Source organism: Rhinoderma darwinii, unplaced genomic scaffold, assembly GCF_050947455.1.
Source record: "Rhinoderma darwinii isolate aRhiDar2 unplaced genomic scaffold, aRhiDar2.hap1 Scaffold_959, whole genome shotgun sequence".
Taxonomy (NCBI): domain Eukaryota; kingdom Metazoa; phylum Chordata; class Amphibia; order Anura; family Rhinodermatidae; genus Rhinoderma; species Rhinoderma darwinii.
Genome location: NW_027464534.1, coordinates 16,729 through 43,847, shown reverse-complemented (window position 1 = coordinate 43,847; position 27,119 = coordinate 16,729). Strand labels below are relative to the sequence as shown.

Below are 27,119 nucleotides of genomic sequence, written 5' to 3'. Positions count from 1 at the left end.
CCATTATGATGTCAGAAAGCTGGCTCTGGAATCCTGAGGGCTCCACTATGACACGTGCAAAGTTCCGTCTGAACTTTATATAAGACGGTGAGGCTCAGTCAGTCACTCAGTGTTGCCTGAGAGGGCAACACTGCAACAGCCGGCCGCCAGGCTGTCTTTTTTTTGCACAGCTAGTTGCCTCCAGGAGGCCACAAGAGGGAGACAAGGGACTGCAAAATGGAAAATAGGCATCCACCAACTTTACAGACAACTTCTCCTTGCTCCTACAACCTCCATCCTTGCACAGTTTGTTATTCTTCTAGGTAACATAGTAACAAATCCAAATTGCTGCTCTCTTTGTAGGCAAGCAAGGCTTTGTTGCAACTGCAATTCTTACTTCTTCTTGAAATGTAGGGACGACAGTACATTCCATCACATCCATCTAGTGTACACAGGTAGGTCCATTGTGGCGGGCAGGCGAGCGGGCGGGCTGCTTTATTGGCTGTTTGCTGTTCCCCTACTCCACTCCACTATTTGACTGTTGTGCTGCATCAATCAATCAATCAATCAATCAATCAATCAATTAATCAATCAATCAATCAATCAGTGGCTGGCTCAGGTGCAGCTCTTTAACTTACCTAAAAGGGAGGGCGGAGAGAAGACAAGGAAGGTGAATGAGGTGTTCCAATGTGAAATGCCGGAAACACAGAAACACAGACGACACACAACAAGAGGTGGCAATCTATTCATTAATTGCATTTAATCAATGAGCTCATTATCACTCATGCATTGTCCAACAGGTGTTGAAATAATGGGATTAAAAGGGGAGATCCCTTCAGAAAGACAGAAACAATAGCAAAGACAAAAAACACTTTTGGAATCTGCTTTTAGTCAACACATAAGGAAAGGGTGCACCGGTCCTGGAAATACTGCAATACCAGGTCAATGCGTGGAGTGGACAGAGCAAGCTCTATTTCCATCTCCCTGTTCTAAAAATCCATTTAATATATGGTCCCCAGATAGGGGACGTATCAGATATTAAACTGATAAGAACAGATACTACACTTGATCTTAGCCAAAAGGCCGAGAAGCGATAACCCGAACGGGCCGCGCGTTGCCCGAGCCTGCCCGATACTGCTGTTCAGCCCTTGCAGCGATTCAGCCTACTTCTAGGCAATTCCATGGGGCCCTGCAGGCTCACACACTCACAGCTACACGGGAGGTGAATAAAGGCCGGAGAGGAAGCCAGACAGGATTTGCTTCTTTTGCTTGCACCACAATGCAGTGCTGAAAGAGGAGGAATCTACATAAAAACGCCTTCCTGGCAACGCCCAAATGCCCTGCTGCCATGCAGATAAACACTGGCAGCGGCAGCAAGTGCATGCCCACAGCCACCCCTTGTTCCTTCACACCTTGTATCAGCTGTAATCCAGTCCAGTCCAGTGCTGCCTGCTGAGCAGCACTGACCAACACTGCCTGGGCCCAGGCTTTTATCTCTGAGGCCCCATTATGATGTCAGAAAGCTGGCTCTGGAATCCTGAGGGCTCCACTATGACACGTGCAAAGTTCCGTCTGAACTTTATATAAGACGGTGAGGCTCAGTCAGTCACTCAGTGTTGCCTGAGAGGGCAACACTGCAACAGCCGGCCGCCAGGCTGTCTTTTTTTTGCACAGCTAGTTGCCTCCAGGAGGCCACAAGAGGGAGACAAGGGACTGCAAAATGGAAAATAGGCATCCACCAACTTTACAGACAACTTCTCCTTGCTCCTACAACCTCCATCCTTGCACAGTTTGTTATTCTTCTAGGTAACATAGTAACAAATCCAAATTGCTGCTCTCTTTGTAGGCAAGCAAGGCTTTGTTGCAACTGCAATTCTTACTTCTTCTTGAAATGTAGGGACGACAGTACATTCCATCACATCCATCTAGTGTACACAGGTAGGTCCATTGTGGCGGGCAGGCGAGCGGGCGGGCTGCTTTATTGGCTGTTTGCTGTTCCCCTACTCCACTCCACTATTTGACTGTTGTGCTGCATCAATCAATCAATCAATCAATCAATCAATCAATCAATCAATCAATCAATCAATCAATCAGTGGCTGGCTCAGGTGCAGCTCTTTAACTTACCTAAAAGGGAGGGCGGAGAGAAGACAAGGAAGGTGAATGAGGTGTTCCAATGTGAAATGCCGGAAACACAGAAACACAGACGACACACAACAAGAGGTGGCAATCTATTCATTAATTGCATTTAATCAATGAGCTCATTATCACTCATGCATTGTCCAACAGGTGTTGAAATAATGGGATTAAAAGGGGAGATCCCTTCAGAAAGACAGAAACAATAGCAAAGACAAAAAACACTTTTGGAATCTGCTTTTAGTCAACACATAAGGAAAGGGTGCACCGGTCCTGGAAATACTGCAATACCAGGTCAATGCGTGGAGTGGACAGAGCAAGCTCTATTTCCATCTCCCTGTTCTAAAAATCCATTTAATATATGGTCCCCAGATAGGGGACGTATCAGATATTAAACTGATAAGAACAGATACTACACTTGATCTTAGCCAAAAGGCCGAGAAGCGATAACCCGAACGGGCCGCGCGTTGCCCGAGCCTGCCCGATACTGCTGTTCAGCCCTTGCAGCGATTCAGCCTACTTCTAGGCAATTCCATGGGGCCCTGCAGGCTCACACACTCACAGCTACACGGGAGGTGAATAAAGGCCGGAGAGGAAGCCAGACAGGATTTGCTTCTTTTGCTTGCACCACAATGCAGTGCTGAAAGAGGAGGAATCTACATAAAAACGCCTTCCTGGCAACGCCCAAATGCCCTGCTGCCATGCAGATAAACACTGGCAGCGGCAGCAAGTGCATGCCCACAGCCACCCCTTGTTCCTTCACACCTTGTATCAGCTGTAATCCAGTCCAGTCCAGTGCTGCCTGCTGAGCAGCACTGACCAACACTGCCTGGGCCCAGGCTTTTATCTCTGAGGCCCCATTATGATGTCAGAAAGCTGGCTCTGGAATCCTGAGGGCTCCACTATGACACGTGCAAAGTTCCGTCTGAACTTTATATAAGACGGTGAGGCTCAGTCAGTCACTCAGTGTTGCCTGAGAGGGCAACACTGCAACAGCCGGCCGCCAGGCTGTCTTTTTTTTGCACAGCTAGTTGCCTCCAGGAGGCCACAAGAGGGAGACAAGGGACTGCAAAATGGAAAATAGGCATCCACCAACTTTACAGACAACTTCTCCTTGCTCCTACAACCTCCATCCTTGCACAGTTTGTTATTCTTCTAGGTAACATAGTAACAAATCCAAATTGCTGCTCTCTTTGTAGGCAAGCAAGGCTTTGTTGCAACTGCAATTCTTACTTCTTCTTGAAATGTAGGGACGACAGTACATTCCATCACATCCATCTAGTGTACACAGGTAGGTCCATTGTGGCGGGCAGGCGAGCGGGCGGGCTGCTTTATTGGCTGTTTGCTGTTCCCCTACTCCACTCCACTATTTGACTGTTGTGCTGCATCAATCAATCAATCAATCAATCAATCAATCAATCAATCAATCAATCAATCAATCAATCAGTGGCTGGCTCAGGTGCAGCTCTTTAACTTACCTAAAAGGGAGGGCGGAGAGAAGACAAGGAAGGTGAATGAGGTGTTCCAATGTGAAATGCCGGAAACACAGAAACACAGACGACACACAACAAGAGGTGGCAATCTATTCATTAATTGCATTTAATCAATGAGCTCATTATCACTCATGCATTGTCCAACAGGTGTTGAAATAATGGGATTAAAAGGGGAGATCCCTTCAGAAAGACAGAAACAATAGCAAAGACAAAAAACACTTTTGGAATCTGCTTTTAGTCAACACATAAGGAAAGGGTGCACCGGTCCTGGAAATACTGCAATACCAGGTCAATGCGTGGAGTGGACAGAGCAAGCTCTATTTCCATCTCCCTGTTCTAAAAATCCATTTAATATATGGTCCCCAGATAGGGGACGTATCAGATATTAAACTGATAAGAACAGATACTACACTTGATCTTAGCCAAAAGGCCGAGAAGCGATAACCCGAACGGGCCGCGCGTTGCCCGAGCCTGCCCGATACTGCTGTTCAGCCCTTGCAGCGATTCAGCCTACTTCTAGGCAATTCCATGGGGCCCTGCAGGCTCACACACTCACAGCTACACGGGAGGTGAATAAAGGCCGGAGAGGAAGCCAGACAGGATTTGCTTCTTTTGCTTGCACCACAATGCAGTGCTGAAAGAGGAGGAATCTACATAAAAACGCCTTCCTGGCAACGCCCAAATGCCCTGCTGCCATGCAGATAAACACTGGCAGCGGCAGCAAGTGCATGCCCACAGCCACCCCTTGTTCCTTCACACCTTGTATCAGCTGTAATCCAGTCCAGTCCAGTGCTGCCTGCTGAGCAGCACTGACCAACACTGCCTGGGCCCAGGCTTTTATCTCTGAGGCCCCATTATGATGTCAGAAAGCTGGCTCTGGAATCCTGAGGGCTCCACTATGACACGTGCAAAGTTCCGTCTGAACTTTATATAAGACGGTGAGGCTCAGTCAGTCACTCAGTGTTGCCTGAGAGGGCAACACTGCAACAGCCGGCCGCCAGGCTGTCTTTTTTTTGCACAGCTAGTTGCCTCCAGGAGGCCACAAGAGGGAGACAAGGGACTGCAAAATGGAAAATAGGCATCCACCAACTTTACAGACAACTTCTCCTTGCTCCTACAACCTCCATCCTTGCACAGTTTGTTATTCTTCTAGGTAACATAGTAACAAATCCAAATTGCTGCTCTCTTTGTAGGCAAGCAAGGCTTTGTTGCAACTGCAATTCTTACTTCTTCTTGAAATGTAGGGACGACAGTACATTCCATCACATCCATCTAGTGTACACAGGTAGGTCCATTGTGGCGGGCAGGCGAGCGGGCGGGCTGCTTTATTGGCTGTTTGCTGTTCCCCTACTCCACTCCACTATTTGACTGTTGTGCTGCATCAATCAATCAATCAATCAATCAATCAATCAATCAATCAATCAATCAATCAATCAATCAGTGGCTGGCTCAGGTGCAGCTCTTTAACTTACCTAAAAGGGAGGGCGGAGAGAAGACAAGGAAGGTGAATGAGGTGTTCCAATGTGAAATGCCGGAAACACAGAAACACAGACGACACACAACAAGAGGTGGCAATCTATTCATTAATTGCATTTAATCAATGAGCTCATTATCACTCATGCATTGTCCAACAGGTGTTGAAATAATGGGATTAAAAGGGGAGATCCCTTCAGAAAGACAGAAACAATAGCAAAGACAAAAAACACTTTTGGAATCTGCTTTTAGTCAACACATAAGGAAAGGGTGCACCGGTCCTGGAAATACTGCAATACCAGGTCAATGCGTGGAGTGGACAGAGCAAGCTCTATTTCCATCTCCCTGTTCTAAAAATCCATTTAATATATGGTCCCCAGATAGGGGACGTATCAGATATTAAACTGATAAGAACAGATACTACACTTGATCTTAGCCAAAAGGCCGAGAAGCGATAACCCGAACGGGCCGCGCGTTGCCCGAGCCTGCCCGATACTGCTGTTCAGCCCTTGCAGCGATTCAGCCTACTTCTAGGCAATTCCATGGGGCCCTGCAGGCTCACACACTCACAGCTACACGGGAGGTGAATAAAGGCCGGAGAGGAAGCCAGACAGGATTTGCTTCTTTTGCTTGCACCACAATGCAGTGCTGAAAGAGGAGGAATCTACATAAAAACGCCTTCCTGGCAACGCCCAAATGCCCTGCTGCCATGCAGATAAACACTGGCAGCGGCAGCAAGTGCATGCCCACAGCCACCCCTTGTTCCTTCACACCTTGTATCAGCTGTAATCCAGTCCAGTCCAGTGCTGCCTGCTGAGCAGCACTGACCAACACTGCCTGGGCCCAGGCTTTTATCTCTGAGGCCCCATTATGATGTCAGAAAGCTGGCTCTGGAATCCTGAGGGCTCCACTATGACACGTGCAAAGTTCCGTCTGAACTTTATATAAGACGGTGAGGCTCAGTCAGTCACTCAGTGTTGCCTGAGAGGGCAACACTGCAACAGCCGGCCGCCAGGCTGTCTTTTTTTTGCACAGCTAGTTGCCTCCAGGAGGCCACAAGAGGGAGACAAGGGACTGCAAAATGGAAAATAGGCATCCACCAACTTTACAGACAACTTCTCCTTGCTCCTACAACCTCCATCCTTGCACAGTTTGTTATTCTTCTAGGTAACATAGTAACAAATCCAAATTGCTGCTCTCTTTGTAGGCAAGCAAGGCTTTGTTGCAACTGCAATTCTTACTTCTTCTTGAAATGTAGGGACGACAGTACATTCCATCACATCCATCTAGTGTACACAGGTAGGTCCATTGTGGCGGGCAGGCGAGCGGGCGGGCTGCTTTATTGGCTGTTTGCTGTTCCCCTACTCCACTCCACTATTTGACTGTTGTGCTGCATCAATCAATCAATCAATCAATCAATCAATCAATCAATCAATCAATCAATCAATCAATCAATCAATCAGTGGCTGGCTCAGGTGCAGCTCTTTAACTTACCTAAAAGGGATGGCGGAGAGAAGACAAGGAAGGTGAATGAGGTGTTCCAATGTGAAATGCCGGAAACACAGAAACACAGACGACACACAACAAGAGGTGGCAATCTATTCATTAATTGCATTTAATCAATGAGCTCATTATCACTCATGCATTGTCCAACAGGTGTTGAAATAATGGGATTAAAAGGGGAGATCCCTTCAGAAAGACAGAAACAATAGCAAAGACAAAAAACACTTTTGGAATCTGCTTTTAGTCAACACATAAGGAAAGGGTGCACCGGTCCTGGAAATACTGCAATACCAGGTCAATGCGTGGAGTGGACAGAGCAAGCTCTATTTCCATCTCCCTGTTCTAAAAATCCATTTAATATATGGTCCCCAGATAGGGGACGTATCAGATATTAAACTGATAAGAACAGATACTACACTTGATCTTAGCCAAAAGGCCGAGAAGCGATAACCCGAACGGGCCGCGCGTTGCCCGAGCCTGCCCGATACTGCTGTTCAGCCCTTGCAGCGATTCAGCCTACTTCTAGGCAATTCCATGGGGCCCTGCAGGCTCACACACTCACAGCTACACGGGAGGTGAATAAAGGCCGGAGAGGAAGCCAGACAGGATTTGCTTCTTTTGCTTGCACCACAATGCAGTGCTGAAAGAGGAGGAATCTACATAAAAACGCCTTCCTGGCAACGCCCAAATGCCCTGCTGCCATGCAGATAAACACTGGCAGCGGCAGCAAGTGCATGCCCACAAGCCACCCCTTGTTCCTTCACACCTTGTATCAGCTGTAATCCAGTCCAGTCCAGTGCTGCCTGCTGAGCAGCACTGACCAACACTGCCTGGGCCCAGGCTTTTATCTCTGAGGCCCCATTATGATGTCAGAAAGCTGGCTCTGGAATCCTGAGGGCTCCACTATGACACGTGCAAAGTTCCGTCTGAACTTTATATAAGACGGTGAGGCTCAGTCAGTCACTCAGTGTTGCCTGAGAGGGCAACACTGCAACAGCCGGCCGCCAGGCTGTCTTTTTTTTGCACAGCTAGTTGCCTCCAGGAGGCCACAAGAGGGAGACAAGGGACTGCAAAATGGAAAATAGGCATCCACCAACTTTACAGACAACTTCTCCTTGCTCCTACAACCTCCATCCTTGCACAGTTTGTTATTCTTCTAGGTAACATAGTAACAAATCCAAATTGCTGCTCTCTTTGTAGGCAAGCAAGGCTTTGTTGCAACTGCAATTCTTACTTCTTCTTGAAATGTAGGGACGACAGTACATTCCATCACATCCATCTAGTGTACACAGGTAGGTCCATTGTGGCGGGCAGGCGAGCGGGCGGGCTGCTTTATTGGCTGTTTGCTGTTCCCCTACTCCACTCCACTATTTGACTGTTGTGCTGCATCAATCAATCAATCAATCAATCAATCAATCAATCAATCAATCAATCAATCAATCAATCAATCAGTGGCTGGCTCAGGTGCAGCTCTTTAACTTACCTAAAAGGGAGGGCGGAGAGAAGACAAGGAAGGTGAATGAGGTGTTCCAATGTGAAATGCCGGAAACACAGAAACACAGACGACACACAACAAGAGGTGGCAATCTATTCATTAATTGCATTTAATCAATGAGCTCATTATCACTCATGCATTGTCCAACAGGTGTTGAAATAATGGGATTAAAAGGGGAGATCCCTTCAGAAAGACAGAAACAATAGCAAAGACAAAAAACACTTTTGGAATCTGCTTTTAGTCAACACATAAGGAAAGGGTGCACCGGTCCTGGAAATACTGCAATACCAGGTCAATGCGTGGAGTGGACAGAGCAAGCTCTATTTCCATCTCCCTGTTCTAAAAATCCATTTAATATATGGTCCCCAGATAGGGGACGTATCAGATATTAAACTGATAAGAACAGATACTACACTTGATCTTAGCCAAAAGGCCGAGAAGCGATAACCCGAACGGGCCGCGCGTTGCCCGAGCCTGCCCGATACTGCTGTTCAGCCCTTGCAGCGATTCAGCCTACTTCTAGGCAATTCCATGGGGCCCTGCAGGCTCACACACTCACAGCTACACGGGAGGTGAATAAAGGCCGGAGAGGAAGCCAGACAGGATTTGCTTCTTTTGCTTGCACCACAATGCAGTGCTGAAAGAGGAGGAATCTACATAAAAACGCCTTCCTGGCAACGCCCAAATGCCCTGCTGCCATGCAGATAAACACTGGCAGCGGCAGCAAGTGCATGCCCACAGCCACCCCTTGTTCCTTCACACCTTGTATCAGCTGTAATCCAGTCCAGTCCAGTGCTGCCTGCTGAGCAGCACTGACCAACACTGCCTGGGCCCAGGCTTTTATCTCTGAGGCCCCATTATGATGTCAGAAAGCTGGCTCTGGAATCCTGAGGGCTCCACTATGACACGTGCAAAGTTCCGTCTGAACTTTATATAAGACGGTGAGGCTCAGTCAGTCACTCAGTGTTGCCTGAGAGGGCAACACTGCAACAGCCGGCCGCCAGGCTGTCTTTTTTTTGCACAGCTAGTTGCCTCCAGGAGGCCACAAGAGGGAGACAAGGGACTGCAAAATGGAAAATAGGCATCCACCAACTTTACAGACAACTTCTCCTTGCTCCTACAACCTCCATCCTTGCACAGTTTGTTATTCTTCTAGGTAACATAGTAACAAATCCAAATTGCTGCTCTCTTTGTAGGCAAGCAAGGCTTTGTTGCAACTGCAATTCTTACTTCTTCTTGAAATGTAGGGACGACAGTACATTCCATCACATCCATCTAGTGTACACAGGTAGGTCCATTGTGGCGGGCAGGCGAGCGGGCGGGCTGCTTTATTGGCTGTTTGCTGTTCCCCTACTCCACTCCACTATTTGACTGTTGTGCTGCATCAATCAATCAATCAATCAATCAATCAATCAATCAATCAATCAATCAATCAATCAATCAGTGGCTGGCTCAGGTGCAGCTCTTTAACTTACCTAAAAGGGAGGGCGGAGAGAAGACAAGGAAGGTGAATGAGGTGTTCCAATGTGAAATGCCGGAAACACAGAAACACAGACGACACACAACAAGAGGTGGCAATCTATTCATTAATTGCATTTAATCAATGAGCTCATTATCACTCATGCATTGTCCAACAGGTGTTGAAATAATGGGATTAAAAGGGGAGATCCCTTCAGAAAGACAGAAACAATAGCAAAGACAAAAAACACTTTTGGAATCTGCTTTTAGTCAACACATAAGGAAAGGGTGCACCGGTCCTGGAAATACTGCAATACCAGGTCAATGCGTGGAGTGGACAGAGCAAGCTCTATTTCCATCTCCCTGTTCTAAAAATCCATTTAATATATGGTCCCCAGATAGGGGACGTATCAGATATTAAACTGATAAGAACAGATACTACACTTGATCTTAGCCAAAAGGCCGAGAAGCGATAACCCGAACGGGCCGCGCGTTGCCCGAGCCTGCCCGATACTGCTGTTCAGCCCTTGCAGCGATTCAGCCTACTTCTAGGCAATTCCATGGGGCCCTGCAGGCTCACACACTCACAGCTACACGGGAGGTGAATAAAGGCCGGAGAGGAAGCCAGACAGGATTTGCTTCTTTTGCTTGCACCACAATGCAGTGCTGAAAGAGGAGGAATCTACATAAAAACGCCTTCCTGGCAACGCCCAAATGCCCTGCTGCCATGCAGATAAACACTGGCAGCGGCAGCAAGTGCATGCCCACAGCCACCCCTTGTTCCTTCACACCTTGTATCAGCTGTAATCCAGTCCAGTCCAGTGCTGCCTGCTGAGCAGCACTGACCAACACTGCCTGGGCCCAGGCTTTTATCTCTGAGGCCCCATTATGATGTCAGAAAGCTGGCTCTGGAATCCTGAGGGCTCCACTATAACACGTGCAAAGTTCCGTCTGAACTTTATATAAGACGGTGAGGCTCAGTCAGTCACTCAGTGTTGCCTGAGAGGGCAACACTGCAACAGCCGGCCGCCAGGCTGTCTTTTTTTTGCACAGCTAGTTGCCTCCAGGAGGCCACAAGAGGGAGACAAGGGACTGCAAAATGGAAAATAGGCATCCACCAACTTTACAGACAACTTCTCCTTGCTCCTACAACCTCCATCCTTGCACAGTTTGTTATTCTTCTAGGTAACATAGTAACAAATCCAAATTGCTGCTCTCTTTGTAGGCAAGCAAGGCTTTGTTGCAACTGCAATTCTTACTTCTTCTTGAAATGTAGGGACGACAGTACATTCCATCACATCCATCTAGTGTACACAGGTAGGTCCATTGTGGCGGGCAGGCGAGCGGGCGGGCTGCTTTATTGGCTGTTTGCTGTTCCCCTACTCCACTCCACTATTTGACTGTTGTGCTGCATCAATCAATCAATCAATCAATCAATCAATCAATCAATCAATCAATCAATCAATCAATCAATCAATCAATCAGTGGCTGGCTCAGGTGCAGCTCTTTAACTTACCTAAAAGGGAGGGCGGAGAGAAGACAAGGAAGGTGAATGAGGTGTTCCAATGTGAAATGCCGGAAACACAGAAACACAGACGACACACAACAAGAGGTGGCAATCTATTCATTAATTGCATTTAATCAATGAGCTCATTATCACTCATGCATTGTCCAACAGGTGTTGAAATAATGGGATTAAAAGGGGAGATCCCATCAGAAAGACAGAAACAATAGCAAAGACAAAAAACACTTTTGGAATCTGCTTTTAGTCAACACATAAGGAAAGGGTGCACCGGTCCTGGAAATACTGCAATACCAGGTCAATGCGTGGAGTGGACAGAGCAAGCTCTATTTCCATCTCCCTGTTCTAAAAATCCATTTAATATATGGTCCCCAGATAGGGGACGTATCAGATATTAAACTGATAAGAACAGATACTACACTTGATCTTAGCCAAAAGGCCGAGAAGCGATAACCCGAACGGGCCGCGTGTTGCCCGAGCCTGCCCGATACTGCTGTTCAGCCCTTGCAGCGATTCAGCCTACTTCTAGGCAATTCCATGGGGCCCTGCAGGCTCACACACTCACAGCTACACGGGAGGTGAATAAAGGCCGGAGAGGAAGCCAGACAGGATTTGCTTCTTTTGCTTGCACCACAATGCAGTGCTGAAAGAGGAGGAATCTACATAAAAACGCCTTCCTGGCAACGCCCAAATGCCCTGCTGCCATGCAGATAAACACTGGCAGCGGCAGCAAGTGCATGCCCACAGCCACCCCTTGTTCCTTCACACCTTGTATCAGCTGTAATCCAGTCCAGTCCAGTGCTGCCTGCTGAGCAGCACTGACCAACACTGCCTGGGCCCAGGCTTTTATCTCTGAGGCCCCATTATGATGTCAGAAAGCTGGCTCTGGAATCCTGAGGGCTCCACTATGACACGTGCAAAGTTCCGTCTGAACTTTATATAAGACGGTGAGGCTCAGTCAGTCACTCAGTGTTGCCTGAGAGGGCAACACTGCAACAGCCGGCCGCCAGGCTGTCTTTTTTTTGCACAGCTAGTTGCCTCCAGGAGGCCACAAGAGGGAGACAAGGGACTGCAAAATGGAAAATAGGCATCCACCAACTTTACAGACAACTTCTCCTTGCTCCTACAACCTCCATCCTTGCACAGTTTGTTATTCTTCTAGGTAACATAGTAACAAATCCAAATTGCTGCTCTCTTTGAAGGCAAGCAAGGCTTTGTTGCAACTGCAATTCTTACTTCTTCTTGAAATGTAGGGACGACAGTACATTCCATCACATCCATCTAGTGTACACAGGTAGGTCCATTGTGGCGGGCAGGCGAGCGGGCGGGCTGCTTTATTGGCTGTTTGCTGTTCCCCTACTCCACTCCACTATTTGACTGTTGTGCTGCATCAATCAATCAATCAATCAATCAATCAATCAATCAATCAATCAATCAATCAATCAATCAATCAATCAGTGGCTGGCTCAGGTGCAGCACTTTAACTTACCTAAAAGGGAGGGCGGAGAGAAGACAAGGAAGGTGAATGAGGTGTTCCAATGTGAAATGCCGGAAACACAGAAACACAGACGACACACAACAAGAGGTGGCAATCTATTCATTAATTGCATTTAATCAATGAGCTCATTATCACTCATGCATTGTCCAACAGGTGTTGAAATAATGGGATTAAAAGGGGAGATCCCTTCAGAAAGACAGAAACAATAGCAAAGACAAAAAACACTTTTGGAATCTGCTTTTAGTCAACACATAAGGAAAGGGTGCACCGGTCCTGGAAATACTGCAATACCAGGTCAATGCGTGGAGTGGACAGAGCAAGCTCTATTTCCATCTCCCTGTTCTAAAAATCCATTTAATATATGGTCCCCAGATAGGGGACGTATCAGATATTAAACTGATAAGAACAGATACTACACTTGATCTTAGCCAAAAGGCCGAGAAGCGATAACCCGAACGGGCCGCGCGTTGCCCGAGCCTGCCCGATACTGCTGTTCAGCCCTTGCAGCGATTCAGCCTACTTCTAGGCAATTCCATGGGGCCCTGCAGGCTCACACACTCACAGCTACACGGGAGGTGAATAAAGGCCGGAGAGGAAGCCAGACAGGATTTGCTTCTTTTGCTTGCACCACAATGCAGTGCTGAAAGAGGAGGAATCTACATAAAAACGCCTTCCTGGCAACGCCCAAATGCCCTGCTGCCATGCAGATAAACACTGGCAGCGGCAGCAAGTGCATGCCCACAGCCACCCCTTGTTCCTTCACACCTTGTATCAGCTGTAATCCAGTCCAGTCCAGTGCTGCCTGCTGAGCAGCACTGACCAACACTGCCTGGGCCCAGGCTTTTATCTCTGAGGCCCCATTATGATGTCAGAAAGCTGGCTCTGGAATCCTGAGGGCTCCACTATGACACGTGCAAAGTTCCGTCTGAACTTTATATAAGACGGTGAGGCTCAGTCAGTCACTCAGTGTTGCCTGAGAGGGCAACACTGCAACAGCCGGCCGCCAGGCTGTCTTTTTTTTGCACAGCTAGTTGCCTCCAGGAGGCCACAAGAGGGAGACAAGGGACTGCAAAATGGAAAATAGGCATCCACCAACTTTACAGACAACTTCTCCTTGCTCCTACAACCTCCATCCTTGCACAGTTTGTTATTCTTCTAGGTAACATAGTAACAAATCCAAATTGCTGCTCTCTTTGTAGGCAAGCAAGGCTTTGTTGCAACTGCAATTCTTACTTCTTCTTGAAATGTAGGGACGACAGTACATTCCATCACATCCATCTAGTGTACACAGGTAGGTCCATTGTGGCGGGCAGGCGAGCGGGCGGGCTGCTTTATTGGCTGTTTGCTGTTCCCCTACTCCACTCCACTATTTGACTGTTGTGCTGCATCAATCAATCAATCAATCAATCAATCAATCAATCAATCAATCAATCAATCAATCAATCAGTGGCTGGCTCAGGTGCAGCTCTTTAACTTACCTAAAAGGGAGGGCGGAGAGAAGACAAGGAAGGTGAATGAGGTGTTCCAATGTGAAATGCCGGAAACACAGAAACACAGACGACACACAACAAGAGGTGGCAATCTATTCATTAATTGCATTTAATCAATGAGCTCATTATCACTCATGCATTGTCCAACAGGTGTTGAAATAATGGGATTAAAAGGGGAGATCCCTTCAGAAAGACAGAAACAATAGCAAAGACAAAAAACACTTTTGGAATCTGCTTTTAGTCAACACATAAGGAAAGGGTGCACCGGTCCTGGAAATACTGCAATACCAGGTCAATGCGTGGAGTGGACAGAGCAAGCTCTATTTCCATCTCCCTGTTCTAAAAATCCATTTAATATATGGTCCCCAGATAGGGGACGTATCAGATATTAAACTGATAAGAACAGATACTACACTTGATCTTAGCCAAAAGGCCGAGAAGCGATAACCCGAACGGGCCGCGCGTTGCCCGAGCCTGCCCGATACTGCTGTTCAGCCCTTGCAGCGATTCAGCCTACTTCTAGGCAATTCCATGGGGCCCTGCAGGCTCACACACTCACAGCTACACGGGAGGTGAATAAAGGCCGGAGAGGAAGCCAGACAGGATTTGCTTCTTTTGCTTGCACCACAATGCAGTGCTGAAAGAGGAGGAATCTACATAAAAACGCCTTCCTGGCAACGCCCAAATGCCCTGCTGCCATGCAGATAAACACTGGCAGCGGCAGCAAGTGCATGCCCACAGCCACCCCTTGTTCCTTCACACCTTGTATCAGCTGTAATCCAGTCCAGTCCAGTGCTGCCTGCTGAGCAGCACTGACCAACACTGCCTGGGCCCAGGCTTTTATCTCTGAGGCCCCATTATGATGTCAGAAAGCTGGCTCTGGAATCCTGAGGGCTCCACTATGACACGTGCAAAGTTCCGTCTGAACTTTATATAAGACGGTGAGGCTCAGTCAGTCACTCAGTGTTGCCTGAGAGGGCAACACTGCAACAGCCGGCCGCCAGGCTGTCTTTTTTTTGCACAGCTAGTTGCCTCCAGGAGGCCACAAGAGGGAGACAAGGGACTGCAAAATGGAAAATAGGCATCCACCAACTTTACAGACAACTTCTCCTTGCTCCTACAACCTCCATCCTTGCACAGTTTGTTATTCTTCTAGGTAACATAGTAACAAATCCAAATTGCTGCTCTCTTTGTAGGCAAGCAAGGCTTTGTTGCAACTGCAATTCTTACTTCTTCTTGAAATGTAGGGACGACAGTACATTCCATCACATCCATCTAGTGTACACAGGTAGGTCCATTGTGGCGGGCAGGCGAGCGGGCGGGCTGCTTTATTGGCTGTTTGCTGTTCCCCTACTCCACTCCACTATTTGACTGTTGTGCTGCATCAATCAATCAATCAATCAATCAATCAATCAATCAATCAATCAGTGGCTGGCTCAGGTGCAGCTCTTTAACTTACCTAAAAGGGAGGGCGGAGAGAAGACAAGGAAGGTGAATGAGGTGTTCCAATGTGAAATGCCGGAAACACAGAAACACAGACGACACACAACAAGAGGTGGCAATCTATTCATTAATTGCATTTAATCAATGAGCTCATTATCACTCATGCATTGTCCAACAGGTGTTGAAATAATGGGATTAAAAGGGGAGATCCCTTCAGAAAGACAGAAACAATAGCAAAGACAAAAAACACTTTTGGAATCTGCTTTTAGTCAACACATAAGGAAAGGGTGCACCGGTCCTGGAAATACTGCAATACCAGGTCAATGCGTGGAGTGGACAGAGCAAGCTCTATTTCCATCTCCCTGTTCTAAAAATCCATTTAATATATGGTCCCCAGATAGGGGACGTATCAGATATTAAACTGATAAGAACAGATACTACACTTGATCTTAGCCAAAAGGCCGAGAAGCGATAACCCGAACGGGCCGCGCGTTGCCCGAGCCTGCCCGATACTGCTGTTCAGCCCTTGCAGCGATTCAGCCTACTTCTAGGCAATTCCATGGGGCCCTGCAGGCTCACACACTCACAGCTACACGGGAGGTGAATAAAGGCCGGAGAGGAAGCCAGACAGGATTTGCTTCTTTTGCTTGCACCACAATGCAGTGCTGAAAGAGGAGGAATCTACATAAAAACGCCTTCCTGGCAACGCCCAAATGCCCTGCTGCCATGCAGATAAACACTGGCAGCGGCAGCAAGTGCATGCCCACAGCCACCCCTTGTTCCTTCACACCTTGTATCAGCTGTAATCCAGTCCAGTCCAGTGCTGCCTGCTGAGCAGCACTGACCAACACTGCCTGGGCCCAGGCTTTTATCTCTGAGGCCCCATTATGATGTCAGAAAGCTGGCTCTGGAATCCTGAGGGCTCCACTATGACACGTGCAAAGTTCCGTCTGAACTTTATATAAGACGGTGAGGCTCAGTCAGTCACTCAGTGTTGCCTGAGAGGGCAACACTGCAACAGCCGGCCGCCAGGCTGTCTTTTTTTTGCACAGCTAGTTGCCTCCAGGAGGCCACAAGAGGGAGACAAGGGACTGCAAAATGGAAAATAGGCATCCACCAACTTTACAGACAACTTCTCCTTGCTCCTACAACCTCCATCCTTGCACAGTTTGTTATTCTTCTAGGTAACATAGTAACAAATCCAAATTGCTGCTCTCTTTGTAGGCAAGCAAGGCTTTGTTGCAACTGCAATTCTTACTTCTTCTTGAAATGTAGGGACGACAGTGCATTCCATCACATCCATCTAGTGTACACAGGTAGGTCCATTGTGGCGGGCAGGCGAGCGGGCGGGCTGCTTTATTGGCTGTTTGCTGTTCCCCTACTCCACTCCACTATTTGACTGTTGTGCTGCATCAATCAATCAATCAATCAATCAATCAATCAATCAATCAATCAATCAATCAATCAATCAATCAATCAGTGGCTGGCTCAGGTGCAGCTCTTTAACTTACCTAAAAGGGAGGGCGGAGAGAAGACAAGGAAGGTGAATGAGGTGTTCCAATGTGAAATGCCGGAAACACAGAAACACAGACGACACACAACAAGAGGTGGCAATCTATTCATTAATTGCATTTAATCAATGAGCTCATTATCACTCATGCATTGTCCAACAGGTGTTGAAATAATGGGATTAAAAGGGGAGATCCCTTCAGAAAGACAGAAACAATAGCAAAGACAAAAAACACTTTTGGAATCTGCTTTTAGTCAACACATAAGGAAAGGGTGCACCGGTCCTGGAAATACTGCAATACCAGGTCAATGCGTGGAGTGGACAGAGCAAGCTCTATTTCCATCTCCCTGTTCTAAAAATCCATTTAATATATGGTCCCCAGATAGGGGACGTATCAGATATTAAACTGATAAGAACAGATACTACACTTGATCTTAGCCAAAAGGCCGAGAAGCGATAACCCGAACGGGCCGCGCGTTGCCCGAGCCTGCCCGATACTGCTGTTCAGCCCTTGCAGCGATTCAGCCTACTTCTAGGCAATTCCATGGGGCCCTGCAGGCTCACACACTCACAGCTACACGGGAGGTGAATAAAGGCCGGAGAGGAAGCCAGACAGGATTTGCTTCTTTTGCTTGCACCACAATGCAGTGCTGAAAGAGGAGGAATCTACATAAAAACGCCTTCCTGGCAACGCCCAAATGCCCTGCTGCCATGCAGATAAACACTGGCAGCGGCAGCAAGTGCATGCCCACAGCCACCCCTTGTTCCTTCACACCTTGTATCAGCTGTAATCCAGTCCAGTCCAGTGCTGCCTGCTGAGCAGCACTGACCAACACTGCCTGGGCCCAGGCTTTTATCTCTGAGGCCCCATTATGATGTCAGAAAGCTGGCTCTGGAATCCTGAGGGCTCCACTATGACACGTGCAAAGTTCCGTCTGAACTTTATATAAGACGGTGAGGCTCAGTCAGTCACTCAGTGTTGCCTGAGAGGGCAACACTGCAACAGCCGGCCGCCAGGCTGTCTTTTTTTTGCACAGCTAGTTGCCTCCAGGAGGCCACAAGAGGGAGACAAGGGACTGCAAAATGGAAAATAGGCATCCACCAACTTTACAGACAACTTCTCCTTGCTCCTACAACCTCCATCCTTGCACAGTTTGTTATTCTTCTAGGTAACATAGTAACAAATCCAAATTGCTGCTCTCTTTGTAGGCAAGCAAGGCTTTGTTGCAACTGCAATTCTTACTTCTTCTTGAAATGTAGGGACGACAGTACATTCCATCACATCCATCTAGTGTACACAGGTAGGTCCATTGTGGCGGGCAGGCGAGCGGGCGGGCTGCTTTATTGGCTGTTTGCTGTTCCCCTACTCCACTCCACTATTTGACTGTTGTGCTGCATCAATCAATCAATCAATCAATCAATCAATCAATCAATCAATCAGTGGCTGGCTCAGGTGCAGCTCTTTAACTTACCTAAAAGGGAGGGCGGAGAGAAGACAAGGAAGGTGAATGAGGTGTTCCAATGTGAAATGCCGGAAACACAGAAACACAGACGACACACAACAAGAGGTGGCAATCTATTCATTAATTGCATTTAATCAATGAGCTCATTATCACTCATGCATTGTCCAACAGGTGTTGAAATAATGGGATTAAAAGGGGAGATCCCTTCAGAAAGACAGAAACAATAGCAAAGACAAAAAACACTTTTGGAATCTGCTTTTAGTCAACACATAAGGAAAGGGTGCACCGGTCCTGGAAATACTGCAATACCAGGTCAATGCGTGGAGTGGACAGAGCAAGCTCTATTTCCATCTCCCTGTTCTAAAAATCCATTTAATATATGGTCCCCAGATAGGGGACGTATCAGATATTAAACTGATAAGAACAGATACTACACTTGATCTTAGCCAAAAGGCCGAGAAGCGATAACCCGAACGGGCCGCGCGTTGCCCGAGCCTGCCCGATACTGCTGTTCAGCCCTTGCAGCGATTCAGCCTACTTCTAGGCAATTCCATGGGGCCCTGCAGGCTCACACACTCACAGCTACACGGGAGGTGAATAAAGGCCGGAGAGGAAGCCAGACAGGATTTGCTTCTTTTGCTTGCACCACAATGCAGTGCTGAAAGAGGAGGAATCTACATAAAAACGCCTTCCTGGCAACGCCCAAATGCCCTGCTGCCATGCAGATAAACACTGGCAGCGGCAGCAAGTGCATGCCCACAGCCACCCCTTGTTCCTTCACACCTTGTATCAGCTGTAATCCAGTCCAGTCCAGTGCTGCCTGCTGAGCAGCACTGACCAACACTGCCTGGGCCCAGGCTTTTATCTCTGAGGCCCCATTATGATGTCAGAAAGCTGGCTCTGGAATCCTGAGGGCTCCACTATGACACGTGCAAAGTTCCGTCTGAACTTTATATAAGACGGTGAGGCTCAGTCAGTCACTCAGTGTTGCCTGAGAGGGCAACACTGCAACAGCCGGCCGCCAGGCTGTCTTTTTTTTGCACAGCTAGTTGCCTCCAGGAGGCCACAAGAGGGAGACAAGGGACTGCAAAATGGAAAATAGGCATCCACCAACTTTACAGACAACTTCTCCTTGCTCCTACAACCTCCATCCTTGCACAGTTTGTTATTCTTCTAGGTAACATAGTAACAAATCCAAATTGCTGCTCTCTTTGTAGGCAAGCAAGGCTTTGTTGCAACTGCAATTCTTACTTCTTCTTGAAATGTAGGGACGACAGTACATTCCATCACATCCATCTAGTGTACACAGGTAGGTCCATTGTGGCGGGCAGGCGAGCGGGCGGGCTGCTTTATTGGCTGTTTGCTGTTCCCCTACTCCACTCCACTATTTGACTGTTGTGCTGCATCAATCAATCAATCAATCAATCAATCAATCAATCAATCAGTGGCTGGCTCAGGTGCAGCTCTTTAACTTACCTAAAAGGGAGGGCGGAGAGAAGACAAGGAAGGTGAATGAGGTGTTCCAATGTGAAATGCCGGAAACACAGAAACACAGACGACACACAACAAGAGGTGGCAATCTATTCATTAATTGCATTTAATCAATGAGCTCATTATCACTCATGCATTGTCCAACAGGTGTTGAAATAATGGGATTAAAAGGGGAGATCCCTTCAGAAAGACAGAAACAATAGCAAAGACAAAAAACACTTTTGGAATCTGCTTTTAGTCAACACATAAGGAAAGGGTGCACCGGTCCTGGAAATACTGCAATACCAGGTCAATGCGTGGAGTGGACAGAGCAAGCTCTTTCCATCTCCCTGTTCTAAAAATCCATTTAATATATGGTCCCCAGATAGGGGACGTATCAGATATTAAACTGATAAGAACAGATACTACACTTGATCTTAGCCAAAAGGCCGAGAAGCGATAACCCGAACGGGCCGCGCGTTGCCCGAGCCTGCCCGATACTGCTGTTCAGCCCTTGCAGCGATTCAGCCTACTTCTAGGCAATTCCATGGGGCCCTGCAGGCTCACACACTCACAGCTACACGGGAGGTGAATAAAGGCCGGAGAGGAAGCCAGACAGGATTTGCTTCTTTTGCTTGCACCACAATGCAGTGCTGAAAGAGGAGGAATCTACATAAAAACGCCTTCCTGGCAACGCCCAAATGCCCTGCTGCCATGCAGATAAACACTGGCAGCGGCAGCAAGTGCATGCCCACAGCCACCCCTTGTTCCTTCACACCTTGTATCAGCTGTAATCCAGTCCAGTCCAGTGCTGCCTGCTGAGCAGCACTGACCAACACTGCCTGGGCCCAGGCTTTTATCTCTGAGGCCCCATTATGATGTCAGAAAGCTGGCTCTGGAATCCTGAGGGCTCCACTATGACACGTGCAAAGTTCCGTCTGAACTTTATATAAGACGGTGAGGCTCAGTCAGTCACTCAGTGTTGCCTGAGAGGGCAACACTGCAACAGCCGGCCGCCAGGCTGTCTTTTTTTTGCACAGCTAGTTGCCTCCAGGAGGCCACAAGAGGGAGACAAGGGACTGCAAAATGGAAAATAGGCATCCACCAACTTTACAGACAACTTCTCCTTGCTCCTACAACCTCCATCCTTGCACAGTTTGTTATTCTTCTAGGTAACATAGTAACAAATCCAAATTGCTGCTCTCTTTGTAGGCAAGCAAGGCTTTGTTGCAACTGCAATTCTTACTTCTTCTTGAAATGTAGGGACGACAGTACATTCCATCACATCCATCTAGTGTACACAGGTAGGTCCATTGTGGCGGGCAGGCGAGCGGGCGGGCTGCTTTATTGGCTGTTTGCTGTTCCCCTACTCCACTCCACTATTTGACTGTTGTGCTGCAATCAATCAATCAATCAATCAATCAATCAATCAATCAATCAATCAATCAGTGGCTGGCTCAGGTGCAGCTCTTTAACTTACCTAAAAGGGAGGGCGGAGAGAAGACAAGGAAGGTGAATGAGGTGTTCCAATGTGAAATGCCGGAAACACAGAAACACAGACGACACACAACAAGAGGTGGCAATCTATTCATTAATTGCATTTAATCAATGAGCTCATTATCACTCATGCATTGTCCAACAGGTGTTGAAATAATGGGATTAAAAGGGGAGATCCCTTCAGAAAGACAGAAACAATAGCAAAGACAAAAAACACTTTTGGAATCTGCTTTTAGTCAACACATAAGGAAAGGGTGCACCGGTCCTGGAAATACTGCAATACCAGGTCAATGCGTGGAGTGGACAGAGCAAGCTCTATTTCCATCTCCCTGTTCTAAAAATCCATTTAATATATGGTCCCCAGATAGGGGACGTATCAGATATTAAACTGATAAGAACAGATACTACACTTGATCTTAGCCAAAAGGCCGAGAAGCGATAACCCGAACGGGCCGCGCGTTGCCCGAGCCTGCCCGATACTGCTGTTCAGCCCTTGCAGCGATTCAGCCTACTTCTAGGCAATTCCATGGGGCCCTGCAGGCTCACACACTCACAGCTACACGGGAGGTGAATAAAGGCCGGAGAGGAAGCCAGACAGGATTTGCTTCTTTTGCTTGCACCACAATGCAGTGCTGAAAGAGGAGGAATCTACATAAAAACGCCTTCCTGGCAACGCCCAAATGCCCTGCTGCCATGCAGATAAACACTGGCAGCGGCAGCAAGTGCATGCCCACAGCCACCCCTTGTTCCTTCACACCTTGTATCAGCTGTAATCCAGTCCAGTCCAGTGCTGCCTGCTGAGCAGCACTGACCAACACTGCCTGGGCCCAGGCTTTTATCTCTGAGGCCCCATTATGATGTCAGAAAGCTGGCTCTGGAATCCTGAGGGCTCCACTATGACACGTGCAAAGTTCCGTCTGAACTTTATATAAGACGGTGAGGCTCAGTCAGTCACTCAGTGTTGCCTGAGAGGGCAACACTGCAACAGCCGGCCGCCAGGCTGTCTTTTTTTTGCACAGCTAGTTGCCTCCAGGAGGCCACAAGAGGGAGACAAGGGACTGCAAAATGGAAAATAGGCATCCACCAACTTTACAGACAACTTCTCCTTGCTCCTACAACCTCCATCCTTGCACAGTTTGTTATTCTTCTAGGTAACATAGTAACAAATCCAAATTGCTGCTCTCTTTGTAGGCAAGCAAGGCTTTGTTGCAACTGCAATTCTTACTTCTTCTTGAAATGTAGGGACGACAGTACATTCCATCACATCCATCTAGTGTACACAGGTAGGTCCATTGTGGCGGGCAGGCGAGCGGGCGGGCTGCTTTATTGGCTGTTTGCTGTTCCCCTACTCCACTCCACTATTTGACTGTTGTGCTGCAATCAATCAATCAATCAATCAATCAATCAATCAATCAATCAATCAATCAATCAGTGGCTGGCTCAGGTGCAGCTCTTTAACTTACCTAAAAGGGAGGGCGGAGAGAAGACAAGGAAGGTGAATGAGGTGTTCCAATGTGAAATGCCGGAAACACAGAAACACAGACGACACACAACAAGAGGTGGCAATCTATTCATTAATTGCATTTAATCAATGAGCTCATTATCACTCATGCATTGTCCAACAGGTGTTGAAATAATGGGATTAAAAGGGGAGATCCCTTCAGAAAGACAGAAACAATAGCAAAGACAAAAAACACTTTTGGAATCTGCTTTTAGTCAACACATAAGGAAAGGGTGCACCGGTCCTGGAAATACTGCAATACCAGGTCAATGCGTGGAGTGGACAGAGCAAGCTCTATTTCCATCTCCCTGTTCTAAAAATCCATTTAATATATGGTCCCCAGATAGGGGACGTATCAGATATTAAACTGATAAGAACAGATACTACACTTGATCTTAGCCAAAAGGCCGAGAAGCGATAACCCGAACGGGCCGCGCGTTGCCCGAGCCTGCCCGATACTGCTGTTCAGCCCTTGCAGCGATTCAGCCTACTTCTAGGCAATTCCATGGGGCCCTGCAGGCTCACACACTCACAGCTACACGGGAGGTGAATAAAGGCCGGAGAGGAAGCCAGACAGGATTTGCTTCTTTTGCTTGCACCACAATGCAGTGCTGAAAGAGGAGGAATCTACATAAAAACGCCTTCCTGGCAACGCCCAAATGCCCTGCTGCCATGCAGATAAACACTGGCAGCGGCAGCAAGTGCATGCCCACAGCCACCCCTTGTTCCTTCACACCTTGTATCAGCTGTAATCCAGTCCAGTCCAGTGCTGCCTGCTGAGCAGCACTGACCAACACTGCCTGGGCCCAGGCTTTTATCTCTGAGGCCCCATTATGATGTCAGAAAGCTGGCTCTGGAATCCTGAGGGCTCCACTATGACACGTGCAAAGTTCCGTCTGAACTTTATATAAGACGGTGAGGCTCAGTCAGTCACTCAGTGTTGCCTGAGAGGGCAACACTGCAACAGCCGGCCACCAGGCTGTCTTTTTTTTGCACAGCTAGTTGCCTCCAGGAGGCCACAAGAGGGAGACAAGGGACTGCAAAATGGAAAATAGGCATCCACCAACTTTACAGACAACTTCTCCTTGCTCCTACAACCTCCATCCTTGCACAGTTTGTTATTCTTCTAGGTAACATAGTAACAAATCCAAATTGCTGCTCTCTTTGTAGGCAAGCAAGGCTTTGTTGCAACTGCAATTCTTACTTCTTCTTGAAATGTAGGGACGACAGTACATTCCATCACATCCATCTAGTGTACACAGGTAGGTCCATTGTGGCGGGCAGGCGAGCGGGCGGGCTGCTTTATTGGCTGTTTGCTGTTCCCCTACTCCACTCCACTATTTGACTGTTGTGCTGCATCAATCAATCAATCAATCAATCAATCAATCAATCAATCAATCAATCAATCAATCAGTGGCTGGCTCAGGTGCAGCTCTTTAACTTACCTAAAAGGGAGGGCGGAGAGAAGACAAGGAAGGTGAATGAGGTGTTCCAATGTGAAATGCCGGAAACACAGAAACACAGACGACACACAACAAGAGGTGGCAATCTATTCATTAATTGCATTTAATCAATGAGCTCATTATCACTCATGCATTGTCCAACAGGTGTTGAAATAATGGGATTAAAAGGGGAGATCCCTTCAGAAAGACAGAAACAATAGCAAAGACAAAAAACACTTTTGGAATCTGCTTTTAGTCAACACATAAGGAAAGGGTGCACCGGTCCTGGAAATACTGCAATACCAGGTCAATGCGTGGAGTGGACAGAGCAAGCTCTATTTCCATCTCCCTGTTCTAAAAATCCATTTAATATATGGTCCCCAGATAGGGGACGTATCAGATATTAAACTGATAAGAACAGATACTACACTTGATCTTAGCCAAAAGGCCGAGAAGCGATAACCCGAACGGGCCGCGCGTTGCCCGAGCCTGCCCGATACTGCTGTTCAGCCCTTGCAGCGATTCAGCCTACTTCTAGGCAATTCCATGGGGCCCTGCAGGCTCACACACTCACAGCTACACGGGAGGTGAATAAAGGCCGGAGAGGAAGCCAGACAGGATTTGCTTCTTTTGCTTGCACCACAATGCAGTGCTGAAAGAGGAGGAATCTACATAAAAACGCCTTCCTGGCAACGCCCAAATGCCCTGCTGCCATGCAGATAAACACTGGCAGCGGCAGCAAGTGCATGCCCACAGCCACCCCTTGTTCCTTCACACCTTGTATCAGCTGTAATCCAGTCCAGTCCAGTGCTGCCTGCTGAGCAGCACTGACCAACACTGCCTGGGCCCAGGCTTTTATCTCTGAGGCCCCATTATGATGTCAGAAAGCTGGCTCTGGAATCCTGAGGGCTCCACTATGACACGTGCAAAGTTCCGTCTGAACTTTATATAAGACGGTGAGGCTCAGTCAGTCACTCAGTGTTGCCTGAGAGGGCAACACTGCAACAGCCGGCCGCCAGGCTGTCTTTTTTTTGCACAGCTAGTTGCCTCCAGGAGGCCACAAGAGGGAGACAAGGGACTGCAAAATGGAAAATAGGCATCCACCAACTTTACAGACAACTTCTCCTTGCTCCTACAACCTCCATCCTTGCACAGTTTGTTATTCTTCTAGGTAACATAGTAACAAATCCAAATTGCTGCTCTCTTTGTAGGCAAGCAAGGCTTTGTTGCAACTGCGATTCTTACTTCTTCTTGAAATGTAGGGACGACAGTACATTCCATCACATCCATCTAGTGTACACAGGTAGGTCCATTGTGGCGGGCAGGCGAGCGGGCGGGCTGCTTTATTGGCTGTTTGCTGTTCCCCTACTCCACTCCACTATTTGACTGTTGTGCTGCATCAATCAATCAATCAATCAATCAATCAATCAATCAATCAATCAATCAATCAATCAATCAATCAGTGGCTGGCTCAGGTGCAGCTCTTTAACTTACCTAAAAGGGAGGGCGGAGAGAAGACAAGGAAGGTGAATGAGGTGTTCCAATGTGAAATGCCGGAAACACAGAAACACAGACGACACACAACAAGAGGTGGCAATCTATTCATTAATTGCATTTAATCAATGAGCTCATTATCACTCATGCATTGTCCAACAGGTGTTGAAATAATGGGATTAAAAGGGGAGATCCCTTCAGAAAGACAGAAACAATAGCAAAGACAAAAAACACTTTTGGAATCTGCTTTTAGTCAACACATAAGGAAAGGGTGCACCGGTCCTGGAAATACTGCAATACCAGGTCAATGCGTGGAGTGGACAGAGCAAGCTCTATTTCCATCTCCCTGTTCTAAAAATCCATTTAATATATGGTCCCCAGATAGGGGACGTATCAGATATTAAACTGATAAGAACAGATACTACACTTGATCTTAGCCAAAAGGCCGAGAAGCGATAACCCGAACGGGCCGCGCGTTGCCCGAGCCTGCCCGATACTGCTGTTCAGCCCTTGCAGCGATTCAGCCTACTTCTAGGCAATTCCATGGGGCCCTGCAGGCTCACACACTCACAGCTACACGGGAGGTGAATAAAGGCCGGAGAGGAAGCCAGACAGGATTTGCTTCTTTTGCTTGCACCACAATGCAGTGCTGAAAGAGGAGGAATCTACATAAAAACGCCTTCCTGGCAACGCCCAAATGCCCTGCTGCCATGCAGATAAACACTGGCAGCGGCAGCAAGTGCATGCCCACAGCCACCCCTTGTTCCTTCACACCTTGTATCAGCTGTAATCCAGTCCAGTCCAGTGCTGCCTGCTGAGCAGCACTGACCAACACTGCCTGGGCCCAGGCTTTTATCTCTGAGGCCCCATTATGATGTCAGAAAGCTGGCTCTGGAATCCTGAGGGCTCCACTATGACACGTGCAAAGTTCCGTCTGAACTTTATATAAGACGGTGAGGCTCAGTCAGTCACTCAGTGTTGCCTGAGAGGGCAACACTGCAACAGCCGGCCGCCAGGCTGTCTTTTTTTTGCACAGCTAGTTGCCTCCAGGAGGCCACAAGAGGGAGACAAGGGACTGCAAAATGGAAAATAGGCATCCACCAACTTTACAGACAACTTCTCCTTGCTCCTACAACCTCCATCCTTGCACAGTTTGTTATTCTTCTAGGTAACATAGTAACAAATCCAAATTGCTGCTCTCTTTGTAGGCAAGCAAGGCTTTGTTGCAACTGCAATTCTTACTTCTTCTTGAAA

At 47.7% G+C, this 27,119-nt stretch overlaps 18 non-coding genes across 18 annotated transcripts; all 18 read right to left on the bottom strand.

Moving 5' to 3' along the window:
* Positions 1-883: 883 nt before the first annotated feature.
* On the bottom strand, positions 884-1,074 carry LOC142733549 (U2 spliceosomal RNA). The gene has a single exon (XR_012880177.1). It is a non-coding gene; the product is annotated as a U2 spliceosomal RNA (small nuclear RNA).
* Positions 1,075-2,370: 1,296 nt separating this feature from the next.
* On the bottom strand, positions 2,371-2,561 carry LOC142733548 (U2 spliceosomal RNA). The gene has a single exon (XR_012880176.1). It is a non-coding gene; the product is annotated as a U2 spliceosomal RNA (small nuclear RNA).
* Positions 2,562-3,857: 1,296 nt separating this feature from the next.
* On the bottom strand, positions 3,858-4,048 carry LOC142733547 (U2 spliceosomal RNA). Its single transcript, XR_012880175.1, has one exon. It is a non-coding gene; the product is annotated as a U2 spliceosomal RNA (small nuclear RNA).
* A 1,296-nt stretch (positions 4,049-5,344) lies between these two features.
* Positions 5,345-5,535, bottom strand: LOC142733545 (U2 spliceosomal RNA). The gene has a single exon (XR_012880173.1). It is a non-coding gene; the product is annotated as a U2 spliceosomal RNA (small nuclear RNA).
* A 1,304-nt stretch (positions 5,536-6,839) lies between these two features.
* Positions 6,840-7,030, bottom strand: LOC142733544 (U2 spliceosomal RNA). The gene has a single exon (XR_012880172.1). It is a non-coding gene; the product is annotated as a U2 spliceosomal RNA (small nuclear RNA).
* Positions 7,031-8,331: 1,301 nt separating this feature from the next.
* Positions 8,332-8,522, bottom strand: LOC142733543 (U2 spliceosomal RNA). The gene has a single exon (XR_012880171.1). It is a non-coding gene; the product is annotated as a U2 spliceosomal RNA (small nuclear RNA).
* Positions 8,523-9,818: 1,296 nt separating this feature from the next.
* Positions 9,819-10,009, bottom strand: LOC142733542 (U2 spliceosomal RNA). The gene has a single exon (XR_012880170.1). It is a non-coding gene; the product is annotated as a U2 spliceosomal RNA (small nuclear RNA).
* Positions 10,010-11,317: 1,308 nt separating this feature from the next.
* LOC142733541 (U2 spliceosomal RNA) lies at positions 11,318-11,508 on the bottom strand. Its single transcript, XR_012880169.1, has one exon. It is a non-coding gene; the product is annotated as a U2 spliceosomal RNA (small nuclear RNA).
* Positions 11,509-12,812: 1,304 nt separating this feature from the next.
* Positions 12,813-13,003, bottom strand: LOC142733540 (U2 spliceosomal RNA). The gene has a single exon (XR_012880168.1). It is a non-coding gene; the product is annotated as a U2 spliceosomal RNA (small nuclear RNA).
* A 1,296-nt stretch (positions 13,004-14,299) lies between these two features.
* Positions 14,300-14,490, bottom strand: LOC142733538 (U2 spliceosomal RNA). Its single transcript, XR_012880167.1, has one exon. It is a non-coding gene; the product is annotated as a U2 spliceosomal RNA (small nuclear RNA).
* A 1,280-nt stretch (positions 14,491-15,770) lies between these two features.
* Positions 15,771-15,961, bottom strand: LOC142733537 (U2 spliceosomal RNA). Its single transcript, XR_012880166.1, has one exon. It is a non-coding gene; the product is annotated as a U2 spliceosomal RNA (small nuclear RNA).
* Positions 15,962-17,265: 1,304 nt separating this feature from the next.
* Positions 17,266-17,456, bottom strand: LOC142733536 (U2 spliceosomal RNA). Its single transcript, XR_012880165.1, has one exon. It is a non-coding gene; the product is annotated as a U2 spliceosomal RNA (small nuclear RNA).
* A 1,280-nt stretch (positions 17,457-18,736) lies between these two features.
* Positions 18,737-18,927, bottom strand: LOC142733535 (U2 spliceosomal RNA). Its single transcript, XR_012880164.1, has one exon. It is a non-coding gene; the product is annotated as a U2 spliceosomal RNA (small nuclear RNA).
* A 1,276-nt stretch (positions 18,928-20,203) lies between these two features.
* On the bottom strand, positions 20,204-20,392 carry LOC142733522 (U2 spliceosomal RNA). The gene has a single exon (XR_012880153.1). It is a non-coding gene; the product is annotated as a U2 spliceosomal RNA (small nuclear RNA).
* A 1,285-nt stretch (positions 20,393-21,677) lies between these two features.
* On the bottom strand, positions 21,678-21,868 carry LOC142733533 (U2 spliceosomal RNA). The gene has a single exon (XR_012880162.1). It is a non-coding gene; the product is annotated as a U2 spliceosomal RNA (small nuclear RNA).
* Positions 21,869-23,157: 1,289 nt separating this feature from the next.
* On the bottom strand, positions 23,158-23,348 carry LOC142733532 (U2 spliceosomal RNA). Its single transcript, XR_012880161.1, has one exon. It is a non-coding gene; the product is annotated as a U2 spliceosomal RNA (small nuclear RNA).
* Positions 23,349-24,640: 1,292 nt separating this feature from the next.
* Positions 24,641-24,831, bottom strand: LOC142733531 (U2 spliceosomal RNA). Its single transcript, XR_012880160.1, has one exon. It is a non-coding gene; the product is annotated as a U2 spliceosomal RNA (small nuclear RNA).
* A 1,300-nt stretch (positions 24,832-26,131) lies between these two features.
* Positions 26,132-26,322, bottom strand: LOC142733530 (U2 spliceosomal RNA). The gene has a single exon (XR_012880159.1). It is a non-coding gene; the product is annotated as a U2 spliceosomal RNA (small nuclear RNA).
* Positions 26,323-27,119: the final 797 nt, after the last annotated feature.